This window comes from Carcharodon carcharias, unplaced genomic scaffold (genome assembly GCF_017639515.1).
Source record: "Carcharodon carcharias isolate sCarCar2 unplaced genomic scaffold, sCarCar2.pri U03, whole genome shotgun sequence".
In the NCBI taxonomy this organism is placed as follows: domain Eukaryota; kingdom Metazoa; phylum Chordata; class Chondrichthyes; order Lamniformes; family Lamnidae; genus Carcharodon; species Carcharodon carcharias.
In genome coordinates, this window is record NW_024470890.1 from 870,769 (window position 1) to 888,016 (window position 17,248).

Genomic DNA, 17,248 nt, shown 5'->3' on the forward strand with positions numbered 1-17,248 from the left:
ACAGAGAGAGACAGGGAGTTGGAGGTTGTGAGAGAGAGAGAGAGATAGGGTGTTCGAGGGTTTCCGAGAGAGAGAGAGAGAGACAGGGAGTTGGAGGGTTTGTGATAGAGATAGAAAGAGAGGGTGTGTGTGGGACAGAGAGACAGGGAGTTGGAGGGTGTGAGAGAGAGAGAGAGACAGGGTTTTGGAGAGTGTGTGAGAGAGAGAGAAACATAGTATTGGAGGGTGGGAGAGAGAGACAGGGAGTTGGAGGGTGGGAGAGAGAGAGAGAGAGAGACAGGGAGTTGGAGGGTGTGATAGTGAGAGAGAGAGAAACAGGGAGCTGGAGGGTGAGAGAGAGAGAGACAGGGAGTTGGAGGGTGAGAGAAAGAGAGAGACAGGGAGTTGGAGGGTGAGAGAGAGAGAGAGACAGGGAGTTGGAGGGTGTGAGGGGGAGTGTGAGAGAGAGTCGAATAGTTGGAGGGTGTGAGAGAGAGAGAGACAGGGAGCTGGAGTGTGTGAGAGAGAGAGACAGGGAGTTGGAGGTTTACGAGAGAGAGAGAGAGAGAGACAGGGAGTTGGAGGGTTTGTGATAGAGATAGAAACAGAGTGTTGGAGGGTGTGTGTGGGACAGAGATACAGTGAGTTGGAGGGTGTGTGTGGGAGAGAGAGAGAGAGAGACAGGGAGTTGGAGTGTGTGAGAGAGAGAGAGAGAGAAACAGGGAGTTGGAGGGTGTGAGAGAGAGAGAGGGGGAGACAGTGAATTGGAGGGTGTGAGAGAGGGAGAGAGACAGTGAGTTGGAGGGTGTGAGAGAGAGAGAGACAGGGAGTTGGAGGATGTGAGAGAGAGAGAGACAGGACGTTCGAGGGTATGAGAGGGAGAGAGAGAGAGACAGGGAGTTGGAGGGTGTGAGAGGGATGGAGAGAGAGGGAGTGAGACAGGGAGATGGAGGGTGTGAGAGAGAGAGAGACAGGGAGTTGGAGGATGTGAGAGAGAGAGAGACAGGACGTTCGAGGGTATGAGAGGGAGAGAGAAAGAGACAGGGAGTTGGAATGTGTGACAGAGAGAGAGAGAAAGATGGAGTTGCAGGGTGTGTGAGAGAGACAGGGAGTTGGGAGGTGTGAGAGAGAGAGAGAGAGACAGGGGGTCGGTGGGTGCGAGAGGGAGAGAAAGAGTGAGACAGTGAGTTGGAGGGTATGTGTGAGAGAGAGAGGGAGACGGGTAGTTGGAGGGTGTGAGAGGGAGAGGGAGACAGAGAGTTGGAGGGTGATAGAGAGAGAGACAGGGAGTTGGAGGGTGTGAGAGGGAGAGTGAGATACGCGTAGTTGGAGGGTGTGAGAGACAGAGAGAGAGACAGGGTGTTGGAGGGTGTGAGAGAGAGAGAGGCAGCGGGTTGAATAGTGTGTGACAGTGAGAGAAACAGAGTGTTGGACGGTGTGTGTGGGAGAGAGAGACAGGGAGTTGGAGGGTGTCAGAGACAGAGAGAGAGACAGTAAGTTGGAGGGTGTGAGAGAGAGGGAGAGAGACAGGGAGTTGGAGTGTGTGAGAAAGAGAGAGGGACAGACAGTGAGTTGGAGGGTGAGAGAGAGAGACAGGGAGTTGGAAGGTGTGAGAGGGAGAGTGAGAGAGAGAGACAGGTAGCTGGAGGGTGTGAGAGAGAGACAGGGAGTTGGAAGGTGAGAGAGAGAGAGAGTGAGTTGGAGGGTGAGTGAGAGAGAGAGAGAGGGGGTAGTTTAAGGGTGTGTGAGAGAGAGAGAGACAGGGAGTTGGAGGGTGTGTGAGAGAGAGAGAGATAGACAGGGAGTTGGAGGGTGTGTGTGAGAGAGAGACAGGGGATTGGAGGGTGTGAGAGGGAGAGAGAGAATCAGGGAGATAGAGGGTGTGAGATAGAGAGAGAGACAGGGAGTTGGAGGGTGTCAGAGAGAGAGAGAGAGAGACAGGGAGTTGGAGTGTGTGAGAAAGAGAGAGGGAGAGACGGAGTTGGAGGGTGTGAGAGAGAGAGAGGGAGAGACAGTGAGTTGGAGGGTCTGTGTGAGAGAGAGAGAGACAGCGAGTTGGAGGCTGTGTGAGGGAGAGTGAGAGAGAGATGGGTAGTTGGAGGGTGTGAGATAGAGAGAGAGGGAGTTGGAGGGTGTGAGAGACAGGAAGTTGGAGGTTGTGTGAGAGAGAGAGAGACAGGGTGTTGGAGGGTTTACGAGAGAGAGAGAGAGAGAGAGAGAGGGAGTTGGAGGGTGTGAGAGACAGAGAGAGACAGGGAGTTGGAGGTTGTGAGAGAGAGAGAGAGACAGGGTGTTCGAGGGTTTACGAGAGAGAGAGAGAGACAGGGAGTTGGAGGGTTTCTGATAGAGATAGAAACAGAGTGTTGGAGGGTGTGTGCGGGACAGAGAGACAGGGAGTTGGAGGGTGTGAGAGAGAGAGAGAGACAGGGTTTTGGAGAGTGTGTGTGAGAGAGAGAAACAGATTATTGGAGGGTGTGTGTGGGAGAGAGAGACAGGGAGTTGGAGGGTGGGAGAGAGAGAGAGACAGGGAGTTGGAGGGTGTGAGAGTGAGAGAGAGAGAGAGAGGGAGTTGGAGGGTGTGAGAGTGAGAGAGAGAGAAACAGGGAGCTGGAGGGTGTGAGAGAGAGAGAGGGGGAGACAGTGAATTGGAGGGTGTGAGAGAGGGAGAGAGAGAGACAGGGAGTTGGAGGGTGTGAGAGGGAGAGTGAGAGAGAGGCGGGTCGTTGGAGGGTGTGAGAGAGAGAGAGACAGGGAGTTGGAGGGCGTGAGAGAGAGAGAGACAGGGGGTTGGAGCGTGTGAGAGAGAGGGAGAGAGACAGTGAGTTGGAGGGTGTGAGAGAGAGAGAGACAAAGAGTTGGAGGGTGTGAGAGAGAGAGAGCGAGACAGGGGGTTGGAGCATGTGAGAGAGAGGGAGAGAGACAGTGAGTTGGAGGGTGTGAGAGAGAAAGAAAAAGAGTTGGAGGGTGTGAGAGAGAGACACACAGGGAGTTGGAGGGTGTGAGAGAGAGAGAGACAGGGGGTTGGAGGGTGTGAGAGAGAGAGAGACAGGGGGTTGGAGGGTGTGAGAGAGGGAGAGAGACAGTGAGTTGGAGAGTGTGAGAGAGAGAGAGAGACGGAGTTGGAGGATGTGAGAGAGAGAGAGACAGGACTTTGGAGGGTATGAGAGGGAGAGAGAGAGAGAGAGAGAGACAAGGAGTTGGAGGGTGTGAGAGGGATGGAGAGAGAGAGAGTGAGACAGGGAGATGGAGGGTGAGAGAGAAAGAGACAGGGAGTTGGAATGTGTGAGAGAGAGAGAGAGGGATAGAAAGGGAGTTGGAGGGTGAGAGAGAGAGAGAAAGGGGGTTCGAGGGTGTGAGAGAGAGAGAGAGAGAAAGTGAGACATGTAGTTGGAGGGAGTGAGAGAGAGAGAGAAAGGGGGTTCGAGGGTGTGAGAGAGAGAGAGAGAGAGTGAGACATGTAGTTGGAGGGAGTGAGAGAGAGAGAGAGACAGGGAGTTGGAGGGTGTGTGAGAGAGAGAGAGAGAGACAGGGGGTTGGAGGGTTTGAGAGAGTGAGAGAGGGAGTTGGAGGGTGTGTGCGAGAGAGAGAGAGACAGTGAGTTGGAGGGTGTGTGAGAGAGAGAGAGATAGGAAGTTGGAGGGTGTGAGAGGAAGAAAAAGAGAGAGACAGGGAGTTGGAAGGTGTGTGAGAGAGAGAGAGAAAGATGGAGTTGCAGGGTGTGTGAGAGAGACAGAGAGTTGGAGGGTGTGAGAGAGAGAGAGAGACAGGGGGTTGGAGGGTGGGAGAGGGAGAGAGCGAGCGAGACAGTGCGTTGGAGGGTATGTGTGAGAGAGAGACAGGGAGTTGGAGGGTATGTGTGAGAGAGAGAGGGAGACGGGTAGTTGGAGGGTGTGAGAGGGAGACGGAGAGAGAGACAGAGAGTTGGAGGGTATGTGTGAGAGAGAGACGGGTAGTTGGAGGGTGTGAGAGAGAGAGGCAGGAAGTTGAAGGGTGTGTGAGTGAGTGAGAGAGTGAGACATGTAGTTGGAGGGAGTGAGAGAGAGAGAGAGAGACAGGGAGTTGGAGGGTATGTGAGAGAGAGAGAGACAGGGTTTGGAGGGTGTGAGAGAACGAGAGAGGGTGTTGGAGGGTGTGTGAGAGAGAGAGAGAGACAGTGAGTTGGAGGGTGGGTGAGAGAGAGATAGGGAATTGGAGGGTGTGAGAGGAAGAAAGAGAGAGAGACAGGGAGTTGGAGGGTGTGAGAGGGAGAGAGAGAGCGAGACAGTGAGTTGGAGGGTATGTGTGAGAGTGAGACAGGGAGTTAGAGGGTATGTGTGTGAGAGAGAGGGAGACGGGTAGTTGGAGGGTGTGAGAGGGAGACGAAGGGAGTTGGAGGGTATGTGAGAGAGAGAGGGACGGGGAGTTGGAGGGTGTGAGAGAGAGAGAGAGAGACAGAGGGTTGGAGGGTGTGAGAGAGAGAGAGAGAGAGGGAGTTGGAGGGTGTGAGAGGTAGAGAGAGAGAGAGACAGGGAGTTGGAGGGTGTGTGAGAGAGAGAGAGACAGGGGGTTGGAGAGTTTGAGAGAGTGAGAGAGGGAGTTGGAGGGTGTGTGCGAGAGAGAGAGAGAGAGTGAGCTGGAGGGTGTGTGAGAGAGAGAGATAGGGAGTTGGAGGGTGTGAGAGGAAAAAAGAGAGAGAGACAGGGAGTTGGAGGGTGTGAGAGAGAGAGAGAGAAAGATGGAGTTGCAGGGTGTGTGAGAGAGACAGAGAGTTGGAGGGTGTGAGAGGGAGAGAGCGAGCGAGACAGTGAGTTGGAGGGTATGTGTGAGAGAGAGACAGGGAGTTGGAGGGTATGTGTGAGAGAGAGAGGGAGACGGGTAGTTGGAGGGTGTGAGAGGGAGAGGCAGGGAGATGGAGGGTGAGAGAGAGAGAGAGAGAAAGGGGGTTCGAGAATGTGTGTGTGAGAGAGAGTGAGACGTGTAGTTGGAGGGAGTGAGAGAGAGAGACAGGGAGTTGGAGGGTGTGTGTGAGAGAGAGAGAGACAGTGAGTTGGAGGGTGTGAGAGAGAGAGAGAGGGAGTTGGAGGATGGGAGAGAGAGAGTGAGAGACAGTGAGTTGGAGGCTGTGTGGGAGAGAGAGAGATAGGGAGTTGGAGGGTGTGAGAGGAAGAAAGAGAGAGAGACAGGGAGTTGGAGGGTGTGAGAGGGAGAGAGAGACAGGTTGTTGGTGGGTTTGTGATAGAGAGAGAAACAGAGTGTTGGAGGGTGTGTGTGGGACAGAGAGACAGGGAGTTGGAGGGTGTGAGAGAGAGAGAGAGACAGGGAGTTGGAGAGTGTGTGAGAGAGAGAGACAGGGAGTTGGAGAGTGTGTGATAGAGAGAGAAACAGAGTGTTGGAGGGTGTTTGTGGGAGAGAGCGACAGGGAGTTGGAGGGTTTGTGTGAGAGAGAGACAGGGAGTTGGAGGGTATGTGTGTGAGAGAGAGGGAGACGGGTAGTTGGAGGCTGTGAGAGAGAGAGAGAGACAGAGGGTTGGAGGGTGTGAGAGAGAGAGAGACAGGGAGTTGGAGGGTGTGTGAGAGAGAGAGAGACAGGGGTTTGGAGGGTTTGAGAGAGTGAGAGAGGGAGTTGGAGGGTGTGTGCGAGAGAGAGAGAGAGAGAGTGAGCTGGAGGGTGTGTGAGAGAGAGAGATAGGGAGTTGGTGGGTGTGAGAGGAAAAAAGAGAGAGAGACAGGGAGTTGGAAGGTGTGAGAGAGAGAGAGAGAAAGATGGAGTTGCAGGGTGTGTGAGAGAGACAGAGAGTTGGAGGGTGTGAGAGGGAGAGAGCGAGCGAGACAGTGAGTTGGAAGGTATGTGTGAGAGAGAGACAGGGAGTTGGAGGGTATGTGTGAGAGAGAGAGGGAGACGGGTAGTTGGAGGGTGTGAGAGGGAGAGGCAGGGAGTTGGAGGGTGTGTGAGAGAGAGAGAGAAAGGGGGTTCGAGAGTGTGTGTGAGAGAGAGAGAGTGAGATGTGTAGTTGGAGGGAGTGAGAGAGAGAGACAGGGAGTTGGAGGGTGTGTGAGAGAGAGAGAGAGACAGGGATTGGAGGGTGTGAGAGAGTGAGAGAGGGAGTTGGAGGGTGTGTGAGAGAAAGAGAGAGACAGTGAGTTGGAGGGTGCGTGAGAGAGAGAGAGATAGGGAGTTGGAGGGTGTGAGAGGAAGAAAGAGAGAGAGACAGGGAGTTGGAGGGTGTGAGAGGGAGAGAGAGACAGGTTGTTGGTGGGTTTGTGATAGAGAGAGAAACAGAGTGTTGGAGGGTGTGTGTGGGACAGAGAGACAGGGAGTTGGAGGGTGTGAGAGAGAGAGAGAGACAGGGAGTTGGAGAGTGTGTGAGAGAGAGAGACAGGGAGTTGGAGAGTGTGTGAGAGAGAGAGAAACAGAGTGTTGGAGGGTGTTTGTGGGAGAGAGAGACAGGGAGTTGGAGGGTTTGTGTGAGAGAGACAGGGAGTTGGAGGGTATGTGTGTGAGAGAGAGGGAGACGGGTAGTTGGAGGGTGTGAGAGGGAGAGGCAGGGAGTTGGAGGGTATGTGAGAGAGAGAGACAGATGGTTGGAGGGTGTGAGAGAGAGAGAAACAGAGAGTTGGAGGGTGTGAGAGGGAGAGATAGAGAGAGACAGGGAGTTGGAGGGTGAGAGAGAGAGAGACAGGGAGTTGGAGGGTGTGAGAGAGAGAGATAGAGAGAGACAGGGAGTTGGAGGGTGAGAGAGAGAGAGAGACAGGGAGTTGGAGGGTGTGAGAGAGAGAGAGGGAGTTGGAGGGTGTGAGAGACAGAGAGAGACAGGGAGTTGGAGAGTGTGTGAGAGAGAGAGAAACAGAGTGTTGGAGGGTGTGTGTGGGAGAGAGAGACAGGGAGTTGGAGGGTGGGAGAGAGAGAGACAGGGAGTTGGAGGGTGTGAGAGTGAGAGAGAGAGAAACAGGGAGCTGGAGGGTGTGTGAGAGAGAGAGAGGGAGAGACAATGAATTGGAGGGTGTGAGAGAGAGAGAGACAGGGAGTTGGAGTGTGTGAGAGAGAGACAGACAGGGAGTTGGAGGGTGTGTGAGAGAGAGAGAAACAGAGTGTTGGAGGGTGTGTGTGGGTGAGGCAGACAGGGAGTTGGAGGGTGGGTGAGAGGGACAGGGGGTTGGAGCGTGCGAGAGAGAGGGAGAGACACGGAGTTGGAGGGTGATAGAGAGAGAGACAGGGAGTTGGAGGGTGTGAGAGGGAGAGGGAGAGAGAGTCAGGAAGTTGGAGTGTGTGAGAAAGAGAGTGCGAGAGACAGGGAGGTGGAGGGTATGAGAGAGAGTGAGAGAGAAAGACAAGGAATTGGAGTGTGTCAGAAAGGGAGAGGGAGAGACAGGGAGTTGGAGGGTGTGAGAGAGAGAGGGAGAGACAGTGAGTTGGAGGGTGTGAGAGAGAGAGAGTGGGTTTGAGGGCATGAGAGTGAGATGGAGGGTTAGAGGGCATGAGAGAAAGAGAGGGTTTGAGAGAGAGAGGCACAGCGTTGGAGGGTGTGAGGGAAAGAGAGGGGGGTTGAGGGCATGAATGAGAAAGAGAGATTGTTTGCGGATATGAGAGAGGGTTTAAGGGTGGGTGAGGGTGAGAGAGGGTTTGAGGGTGGGTGAGGGTGAGAGAGGGTTTGAGGGTGGCTGAGGGTGAGAGAGGGTTTGAGGGTGGGTGAGGGTGAAAGAGGGTTTGTGAGTGTGAGAGAGAGAGATAAATGAAGTCCAAAGGCGGGAGAGAGAGAAAGAGGGCTCGAAGGGTTGAGAGAGAGGGACTGAGAGCATGAGAGAGAGAGAGAGAGCGAGGGTTTAAGGCCGTAAGAGAGAGCCAGACGGTTTAAGGGTGTGGGCGAAAGAGAGAGGGTTTGAGGGCGTGAGAGAGAGAGAGGGTTGGAGGGTGTGAGAGAGAGAGAGAGAGTGCTGGAAGGCGTGACAGAGAGTTTGACGGCATGAGAGAGAGAGGGGGTTTGAGGGTGAGAGAGCGAGAGCATTTCAGGACCTGAGAGAGAGAGAGAGTGACAGAGAGGGTTTGAGGGCATCAGAGAGGGCTTAAGGGCATGAGAGAGAGAGACAGACAGTTTGAATACATGAGAGAGGGACAGAGATGGGCGGAAGGCATGAGAGAGAGAGAGAGGGTTCAAAGGCATGAGAGAGGGATTGAGGGCATGAGAGAGAGAGTTTGAGGCAGGAGATAGGGAGATGGTTTGAAGGCGTGAGAGAAAGAGAGATGGTTTGAGGGCATGTGAGAGAGAGAGATAGAGGGTTTGAGGACCTGAGAGAGAGAGAGAGAGAGAGAAAGGGGGAGAGACAGTCAGAGTTTGAGGGCATCAGAAAGGGTTTGAGGGTGTGAGAAAGAGAGGGAGGGTTCAAGGGCATGAGAGAAAGAGGGAGTGTTCAAGGGCGTGGGAGAGATAGAGGGTTTGAGGTCCTGAGAGAGGTTTTGAGGGCTGGAGAGGGGCACAGGATTCGAGGGCATGAGAGAGAGAAAGAAGGTTTGAGGTCATGAGAGAGGGTTTGAAGGCTTGAGAAAGAGAGAGAGAGGGTTTGACGCAATGAGAGAGAGAGGGAGACAGATTTAGAGCCTGAGAGAAAGAGAGAGTTTGAGGATGTGAGAGAGAGAGCTTTCATGGGCGTGAGAAAGAGAGACAGAGGAGGTTTGACGCCCTGAGAGACAGATTTAGAGGGTGAGAGGGAGATACAGTGGATTTGAAGACTTGAGATAGAGAGTTGCAGGGTATGAGACAGAGATGGAGAAGGTTGGAAGACCTGAGAGAGAGAGAGATGGTTTGAGGGTGTGAGAATGTGAGAAAGGATTTGAGGGCATATGGGAGAGGGCATCAGGGCGTGAAGGAGAGAGAGGGGGTTTGGGCATGAGAGAGAGATGGTTTGAGGGCGTGAGAGAGAGAAAGAGGGTTTGAGGGCATGTGAGGGAGAGAGGGTTTGTGGGCATGGCAGAGAGAGAGAGTTTCAGGGTGTGAGAGAGAGGGAGTGGGTTGGAGGGCGTGAGAGTGAGAGTGAGGGTTTGAGGGCATCAGAGAGAGAGAGAGGATTTGAGGGAGTCAGAGAGAGAGGGTTTTATGGCGAGAGAGAGGTGGAGGATTTGAGGGCTTGAGAGAGAGGGAGAGAGGGTTTGAGGGCTGGAGAGAGAGAGGCACAGGATTGGAGGGCGTGATTGGCAGAGAGAGGTTTTGAAGGTGTGATAGAGAGGGTTTGAGGACGTGAGAGAGAGGGAGGGAGGGTTTGAGGGTGAGAGAGAGGTAGTGTTTGAGGTAGTAAGACAGAGGGTTAGAGGGTGTGTGAGAGAGAGAGAGAGAGGGTTGAGGGCATTAGAGAGAGAGAGGATTGAGGGTGTGAGAGTGAGAGGGAATGAGTGTGTGAGAGAGATTTTGAAGACGTGAGAGAGATTTTAATGGCGTGAGAGGGGGAGAGAGGATTTGAAGGTTTGAGAGGGAGTGTGTTTGAGGGGGTGAGAGAGAGAGAGTCACAGGGTTGGAGAAACATATAAGAGGGAGAATTTGAGGGCATGAAAGAGGAAGATAGAGACTTGAGGGCTTGTGGGAGAGAGGGTTTGAGGTCTTGAGAGATAGGGTCACAGGGTTGGAGGGCAGGAGTGAGAGAGAGGTTTTGAGGGCATGAGAGTGAGAGTAAAGACTTGATGGCGTGAGAGAAAGAGAGAGAGAGAAAGTGTTTGAGGGAACGAGAGAGAGAGAAGTTTGAGGGCGAGAGAGAGAGATAGAGTTATTGAAAGTTATGGAAAGATGAACTGTAGTTGCAGCAAGTATTCACAGTGTGCTGCTGATGTCCATTGTTGCTAAAATTAAATATCCAGCATAACCAGCATCATACCCTAGCTATTATACTTACGTTTTATACATCTGTTTGTACCAGGGCTCACTGTCCATCCAGAGCGTGCACAAATATTAGCTCTGAAAGCAAAATTTGTTTGTGTTAATTATGAAATTCTCCGTCAAACCACTATTCATTTTATTTGTTATACTTAGAAAAGGTGTGTGTTTCTTTTCCTTTGGCTGTGTTATCTATTGGATTATTCACATAGCCATTACCAGTTATACATCAAGGTACTCCCTGATGAGTTAGCAAGTTTGTCCAGTGAGCAGCAATCCCTCCCAAGCCCCAGGTGCAATTTCTGTGCTGTATGGGTTGGCTGATTGTCGTTGGGCTGGTAGTTGGAATAATGGAATTGGCCTCTGAGTCCTCAGAATAGGAGAATATCGGCCAACTTGCCATTCCTGCTTGATATCTAGCTATTCCCTCCAGAATGTGAGAACAAGGTTGGCTCTGCTGTGATGCCTCAAAGATCAACTAGGTGCTGCTTTCCATTGCCAATGTTCACATGTCATCGGGTGGCTGAAAAGTTGAACCATAAGAATAATTCAAAAATGCTAAGTGTATAATCCTCAAAGCAGCTTGAGACGCCCTGGGCCTGTTTCACCCCCAGCGCTCTAGTGTTCAACATGCTGATTTACTCAGGCTGATGAACAAGTACTTGCTTCTCCTTTTGTAGGTATTCATAGGAACATAGGAACAGATGAAGGCCATTCAACCTGCTCTGCCATTCAATAAGCTCATAGCTGATCCAACACTTACCCACACTGTCCCCACAACCCTTTACCTTATTGTTAATCAGAAAACTATCAATCTGTACCTTAAATATACTCATTGAGTGAGCGTCCATGGCCCTCTGGGGTAGAGAATTCCAAAGACTCACAACCCTCTGAGTGAAGACATTTCTCCTCATCTTGGTCCAAAGTGGCTTCCCCCTTATTGTGAAATTGTGTCCCTTGGTTCTAGACTTCCCAACCAGGGGAAACATCTTACCTGCATCTACCCAGTCTATTCCTTTCAGTCTTTTGTAGGTTTCAATGAGATCACTCCTCATTCTTCAAAGCTCGAGAAACCCAGTTTCCCCAACCTTTCTTCATAGGACAGCCTCACCATCCCCGGAACAAGTCCTTAGTGAACCTTAGTTGCATTTCCTCTATGGCAATAATATCCTTTCTGAGGGAAGGGGACCAAACCTGCACACAGGACTCCAGGTGCGGTCTAACCAAGCTTCTATACAACTGAAGCAATGTTGTGTGGTAATGGTGTGGTAAGATTTCTCATTTCTGCTCTGTAGAGAGCATGATGCAGAGAATACCTCATATGACCAGTCATGGATGTGAATATGCATTTACACCCTGTGGTAAAGTCTGTTATAATGATGCTTTGTATCTACCATACAATCAAAAAAAATGTTTTACAATCCCCCTTGATTGTGGCCAATTGTAGTTTTTAAAACAGGCTGGTAATCTATGATTATAACATTTTATTGACAACTACAAGCTAGTACACTGAGACAGACAACATCTATTCATATAGCATCTTTAACGTGGAACTTGTTTGAAGGTGGTTCATGGAGGCAGGAGGAAAATGGATACCTTGCCAAAGAAGGGACGATTAGATGGGGTGGTTAGAAGCTGAATCAAAGATAAGATATAAGGAGATAGAAAGACGGAGAGACTTAGAGTGCAAATTCCACAGTCTAGACTGTCGGTGACTGAATGGATAATGGGACAAAAAAGGCACAAAACATGGGGCCAAAACAGTAGATTTCATGAGGAGATAGGTTACAAAAATGGGGAAAGTTGAGGTAATGAAGGGATTTGAAGACTTGGATAAGAATTTGACTGCATTGGGAGATCAGCAAGATCACGAACAATGGGTGAGTGGAACTTGCTGCTGGATAGAATGCACACAGCAGGATTTTACAAGCTGAAGTTTATACAGGGTAGAGGATGAAAAGCTAACCAGGAGAGCATTGTAATGGTCAGGTTACAGGTGACAAAGGGTTTTGAAGGAAGCTTTTTGAGGCAGATGGACTGATATAGGGAGAGTCAGACAATGTTACAGATATAGAAATATATGGAATAAAAGCTTAGCTCTGGATGGTTTGGTTCAATGAGGCCAAGATTAATGGAAAGTGGGTGAGGAAATAAATTTCAGTTGGTCCAAAAGTTAACCCGTTTTTGGTAGATGAATCGGTGTGGCACAGGAGGAGGCCATTTGGCTCATCATGTCTGCACCGGCTCTCCAAATGAGCCAGTGTCATTGCTCTGCCTTTTCCCCATACACCTGCACATTGAATATTTGAATACAAACATTGCATTTGCTTCTTTTGCAAATCACTTTCAATCTCTGCCTTCTGGTTCTGGATCCTTTTATGAGTGGGAAATGGTTCACCTTCCCCACTCTGTCCAGCCCCCTCATGATTTTGAACATCTCGATCAAATCTCCTCTTAGCCTTCTCCCCTGCAAGGGAAACGGGGCCAGTGTTTCGGATCTATCTTTAGAGCTGACGTTTCTCCTTCCTCATCCTAGTAAACCTCTTCTACACTCTCTCCAATGTGTTCACATCTTTCCTAGAATGTGGCACCCAGAACTCTGCCCAAGCTCCAGCTGTGGTCTAACCAGTGTCTTCTATCAATTCAGCAGAAGCTCCCAGCTCTTGCCCTCTATCCCCCTGTGAATAAGGCCCAGGATCCTATTTGCTTTATTCACTGCTCTCTCCAGCTGTGCCAGCAGCTTCAATGGTCTGTGCACATGGACACCCAGGTTTCTCTGCTCCTGCACCCTCTTCAATCCCCCCGTTATTGGGTCTGGCTGGCTGGCTGGCTGGCTGGATGGATGTCTTTCCAAGTCCAGGACAGCTCGGCCTGTTCGGAAGCCCCAGTTGCTCCAGGAACTGTTCAATTCCTCATTTCAATGGCGATGAGAAACCAGCCCAACAGCATTTTGCTAAAGGGGCTTCACCCACTGACCCAGACGCTTCCACTTTGCTGACACTTGCCTTCCTCAGACGCAATGTCAATAGTTGCGGCCCCGAGTTGGAGCAGCCGCTGGGGCCACACGAGGTTGTCCGGACGGGACTTTTCCAGCACGTTTGGCGCTCCCGCCATTACCTGAGACTCCGCAATCAAGCGCGCGCCCCGCCCACTGCTCACCAGCTGCGGGGGAAGCGCGCGCCCCGCCCCGCCCGCCCGCCGGCTCAGCCAATCACTGCAGCCGGACACGTGGCACTCAGCCGCCATTGTCCAATCAGCAGCGAGCAGCTCATCTCCTATTGGTCCTGATCTCCCGACGCATTAAAAAGCTGATCCGAGGCTTCCAATCCCTCAATTGCCTCAACTTTGGCCAATTCCCAGGCCAGGGAGACAAAGTCTCCAAGTCCTCCTGGGCTTGTGGAGCAGGGACTTTTCACAAAGAGACTTGACTTTCTGGGAAGGGCAAAGGGCCATTTCAGGAATGGCTCTTTTTTCACCCTCCCACTTCTCAGGATGCAGTTTGCTTTCAGCCATTGAAAACACAACCGTTCATGGTGCATCTCCAACCCTCATCCTCCTCAAGCAGCCCAAACTAAAGCTGCTCCCTGGGTACAAATATCCTGAAGCTCCTCACGGAACAAGAACATCACCAATGACGGGAAAGGGAAACACTCAAACATGATAGAAACGGAGCCTCTCCCAGATCTCCTGCTCAACCCTCTCAGGAGACAAATGTATTGGACATCCAAACAGAAAATGCTGCAAAAACTCAGCTGCTCTCTCTCTCTCTCTGTGGAGAGAGAAACAGAGTTAACGCTTCCAGTCTGTCTGACTTCTCCAGAGCTGCAGTTGCAATACTTTGTTGTCTTTGACTCTATTACTGATTCTGGTCATTATTCCTTTTCTTACACTTACTCCTGGATTCCCAGGATTCCCAAATGTGCTCTGAACTCGGAGGAATTTCTGTAGCAAAAACAAAAAGAGCTGGAAAAGCCCAGCAGGTCCGACAACATCTGCGGAGGGGAAACACTGTTAACGTTTCCAGTCCGTATGACTCTTCATCAGAATTTCTGTAGACCTGTGCTCCATTTTTCTGATGATCTAACCCAACATTTAATTCGTTTTTCAGCATTGTATCAACCTTAAAAGTGAACAAAAACTACTGATGATTTCAAACTACTTTCTACATGAGCAACTGTTAATTCCACCCATTATACATCCATGTAACAATGTTTCCCAAAGTATATCGGTCAGTCATTACTAACGCCTTGTTTACCAACAGACCTGCCTGGTTCATGTATTGTATTCCCAAGGCTGCGAAAGGATTCACTAGGTTCTGAATTTCCATAAGCAGGTGTGTCTTTCTGAAGTCACGTCAACCTTAAAGGGACCCTGCTCACAAACTGCTTAAAGCAGTGAAGTTCTGTCAAAGGGTCATGAGGACTCGAAACGTCAACTCTTTTCTTCTCCGCCGATGCTGCCAGACCTGCTGAGTTTTTCCAGGTAATTCTGTTTTTGTTTTTGTTTTGGATTTCCAGCATCCGCAGTTTCTTTGTTTTTATCAAGGTGATAGAATGGTTGCCTATTAAAAACACGCTTAATCTCAGAGGGTTAAATTATGAAACTGTGGCAAAATCTCAAGTTTAGCTGTGGTTAGTTCCCTTCAAATGTGAGTTAGATTTTATATTCAACATTTAAATATAATGTCGTCTACTTCTATTGGTTCTTCATTTTGTCCCTTTTTGAAAGCTGTTCCCTCTATCCTGACATTGTTCCCCTCACTATGTTACACACCAAGGCAATGAGCCAGCCAAAAGAATGGACAACAATTTACTGATTTATCAATCTAGTTTAACACTGCAGTGCAGGAATGAGAGAGTGCTGCATAGTCATCGATTCCTGTCAGGAAGATATAATAATTCTCATAATGTTATTGAACTTTGTGGTAAAGTAAAGATATCTGTGTCTGTGTGAGAGAGAGAGAGACTTAATTGGATTAAATGGTAAACATGGGGGAGGATTAGAATGTAAGGTGTGAAAGGACATTTGCATTTTTAAATAAACCGGACTAGATTGTTTACAAAGGAGGAGTGAAATGTGTCACCGGGCCAGGTGAAGTTTAGAAACATTGTGTTTATTTTTTCCAAAAAGTTACTGGTAACACTTAGTGCCATGAGAGATTTTTATTATCAGAAAGGTAAAGTCCAAAGACACAGTGAAACAGTGGGAATTTGCATTCAAAGGGGAAAATATGTATAAAAGGAATGAAGGCTGTGTGTCAGGGTAAGTATTTTTAAGACCTAACAAGCCTCCAGAATCCATGCCTCAAGCTGCTGTTTTCAAAGAACTGAAGTTAAGAAAGCTCAGTGTGAATTGGACTGGTTCAGGGGATTGTGTGTCACCTTGCCCGGCTCTTTGGAAACCTATACATCTTCCTGTTGCCTTAATGGAAGTGTAACTGGGAGTCAGATTAAGTAGGGGATTTAGAAGTTACTATCGTAGTAATTTGTGGACATAGATATGTGCTTAAAAATCATTTTTCTTTTTCATAAATGTTCAGTTTAGTTTTGTAAAAAGACTTGGTGGTCTTATCACTGCTGAATTCAAGACACGCATCCCGAAATTTATAAAAACTATCAAACAAGTTGTGGCTTTTGTGTCAAGTTTCCCTTTGAATCACAGACTCTTAACGGCACAGAAGGAGGCCATTCGGCCCATCATGTCTGCACCGGCTCTCCAAATGAGCATGATGACTTAGTGCCATTGCCCTGCCTTTTCCCCATACCCTTGAACATTGCTTCTATTCACATAATCATCTAATGTCCTCAAATGCCTCAATTGAACCTGCTTGCACCACGCTTCAGGCAGAGCAGTCCAGACCCCAACCACTCGCCATGTGAGAAAGGATTTTCTCACATCACACTTGCTTCTTTTGCAAATCACTTTAAATCTGTGCCCTCTCATTCTTGATCATTTTACGAGCAGGAACAGCTTCTCCCTATCTACTCTGTCCAGCCCCCTCATCATTTTGAACATCTCTATCAAATCTCCTCTCAACCTTCTCCTCACCAAGGAGAACAGTCCCACCCTCTTCAATCTATCCTCATAGCTGAAGTTTCTCATGCTTGGAAGGACTCTTGTAAACCTCTTCTGCACTCTCTCCAACATGTTCACATCCTTCCTATAATGTGGCACACAGAATTATACACAATGCTCCAATTGATGTCGAATGAGTGTCTTATATAAATTCAGCATAACCTGCTTGGTCTTGTACTCTTTGCCCCTATTAATGAAGCCCGGGATACTATATGCTTTATTAACTGCTCTCTCCACCTGTCCTGCCACCTTCATTAATCTATGCACATAGATACCCAAGTCTTGCTGCTCCTACAGCTCCTTCAAAATTTCACCCCTTATTTTATATTGTCTGTCCATGTTCTTCCTACCAAAGTGCATCACCTCACACTTCTAATTTGAACAACTCAGCATTTACTATCAGCTTTGCCAGAAAAATCCCACACCCTTCAATTAGATGTCGGATGAAGCTCCACTTATCTTCAAGTCATTTGGATGGATATGGAAGGTCTCATGGCACTATTTGAAGGAGAGTAGCAAGCTCTGAGGGGCTGCTTATCTCAGTTGGCTGGATGACAAGCAGGTGGGTCAGATTAACACCAACAGCATGGTTTCGATTCCCGTATGGGCTGAGGCAAACCTGGGACCTGTACCCTCACCCTAGCCCTGAGGAAGGCAATGGCAAACTACCACTGACAAAAACTGCAAAGAAAACAGCTCAGGATGAAGCCTCAGCAATGAACCAAGGAGCTGCCTTCAGCCAAAGCACACACCAGGCATGAAGGAAGCTCCAGCAGTTTCTGCACCTATACCTGCTCCTCAATCAGCATGAATAAAAACAAATTAATACATAACTCAACACATTACTGTTCATGCGATTGTGTGGATGACATGGCTGCTGTATTGCTGCTTAAAAGCAACAGTGCCACTGTATGTAAGTGTAGGGAGAGTCCCTTCCTGAATCCGACTTAGGTTCACAGCTGTGAGTGGAGAGAGAGAGAGGGCATTTGTCTGAGACAGAGTGGGTGGGGGCCTGTGTGAGAGAGAGGGAAAGAGAGAGTGTAAGGGCATGAGAGGGAGAGAGAGAGAGAGAGGTGAGGGCTTGTGTGTGTTACAGAGAGAGAGAGAGGGTGAGGGTGTATGTGAGAGAGTGAGAAAGGATTTGAGGACAGGAGAGAGAAGAGGGTTAAAGGGCTTGAGAGAGACAGAGAGAGGATTTGAGGGTGAGAGAGAATGAGAGAGATTTTGAGGGTGTGAATGAGAGGGAGGATTTGAGGGAGAGAGAGGGTTTAAGGGCATTAAAGAGAAAGAGAGGGTCTGAGAATGGGAGAGAGATGTTTTGAGAGCATTTGTGTGAGAGAGGTGTTGAGGGTGTGTGT